This window comes from Lathyrus oleraceus, chromosome 2 (genome assembly GCF_024323335.1).
Source record: "Lathyrus oleraceus cultivar Zhongwan6 chromosome 2, CAAS_Psat_ZW6_1.0, whole genome shotgun sequence".
NCBI classification, from domain to species: Eukaryota; Viridiplantae; Streptophyta; class Magnoliopsida; order Fabales; family Fabaceae; genus Lathyrus; species Lathyrus oleraceus.
Window position 1 is genome coordinate 442,169,473 of NC_066580.1, and position 1,780 is coordinate 442,171,252.

Here is a 1,780-nt window from a genome sequence, read left to right on the forward strand (position 1 = left end):
TTACGACGAATTACATACCGATATCCGCTTTATTGATATTTAATCTAGATCTTATTTTAGTTTTTAGCTTTTCCCCCAAACAATCAAAGTATTACCTGCCTTAGCTTTACGAAGTAACCTTAGATAACGGTATATCGATTCATAAGTCCCTGTGGGATCGATATCTTTTAAAATTACGCGATAGAACTATGCACTTGCAGTTTGTACCCCAATTCGACTCATAAAGTCGCGATCAAGTTTTTGGCGCCGTTGTCGGGGACTTTTATTTAGTCGATATCGTAACTCTTCTGTTACGCTGTAGAGACTAAGGCTTTTCTTTCTCTTTTCTTTCTTTCGTTGATTTGTGTGCCACGCACTCACTCACAAGGCAAGCCATTTTACTTACGAATCAACGATATCGAACTATATCTCCGAGTCTTACGACGAATTCGGGAATATCGTGCTGCAAACGATCTCCCTCCTATTGAACTTCCCGATTTCAAAAATATTTTCCCTTCGATACCCGAGATGGAAGAACCAGCTCGTGCTCTTCGAGATTACGCCGCTCCATCGCAAGATGAGCCGCATTCAAGTATTTCTCCACCCGCAATCGAAGCAAACAACTTTGAACTCAAACCTTCACTGTTGCAGGCAGTGCAACAGAACCAATTCTCTGGAAATCCTACCGAGGATCCTAACCTTCATTTATCTGTATTTGTCCAATACGCTGATACTGTTAAAGCTAATGGTGTCACTTCAGAGGCAATTCGACTTCGTCTTTTTCCTTTCTCATTAAGAGATAGCGCTAGAAGATGGCTTCAATCTCTTCCTTCCAACTCAGTCACCACATGGAACGAGTTGAAGAAAGTTTTTCTTGCTCGATATTTTCCGCCAAGCAAAACAGCTATGTTAAGAGCCCAGATAAATGGATTTAAATAGAAAGATAACGAGTCTCTTTTCGAAGCATGGGAAAGATACAAAGACATGATGAGACTTTGTCCACACCATGGTTTAGAGGACTGGTTAGTAATTCATACCTTCTATAATGGTCTCCTGTACAACACGAGGTTAACAATAGACGCCGCCGCAGGTGGTGCACTAATGAACAAACCTTATGCTGACGCCTACCAACTTATCGAAAGCATGGCCCAAAACCACTATCAGTGGGGAACCGAACGAACAATGGTGGAAAAACCTCAAACGAAAACTGGCATGTACGAGATAAGTAACCTTGATCATGTTAATGCAAAAGTGGATGCTCTGGTCCAGAAAATTGAAAGTTTAAATGTATCACCTCCAGCCACCGTGGTTGCCATAACTCAGAATTGCCAAATTTGTGGAATCCAAGGTCACACTCCTGCAGATTGTCAACTCCTAACAGGAATCCAAGCGGAGCAAGTAAACTATGCTCAAGGAAGCCCCTACTCGCACACCTATAACTCAAATTGGAAGAATCATCCCAGTTTTTCATATAAGAGTAATAATGCTTTATACGCACCTGGACAATCTCCAAATCAAGCCCCAGCTATACCTCCGGGATATCAGAAGCCGATGTAAAGACAAAGTCTCATACAACATACGATGTCAAGTTTCGATGATGACAAAAGACCACCATGCAAGTCTACGAACAAATGCATCACGTTACCTACCATATCCTTTTTCACGTTATCCTAAAGCTACTATAATCATTAAAGACATATAAACAAAGCGTGATCATGACCAAATATGTGAAAATCACTAACCACAGCTTTTTTGCAGATTTAAAGGCTTTGAGTCGACCATAGGGGTCAGCTCAAAGCTC

General features: G+C 41.2%; 1 non-coding gene across 1 annotated transcript; it reads right to left on the minus strand.

The window, feature by feature from the left end:
* Positions 1 to 885: 885 nt before the first annotated feature.
* Positions 886 to 992, minus strand: LOC127124176 (small nucleolar RNA R71). Its single transcript, XR_007803803.1, has one exon. It is a non-coding gene; the product is annotated as a small nucleolar RNA R71 (small nucleolar RNA).
* Between the last annotated feature and the right edge of the window lie 788 nt (positions 993 to 1,780).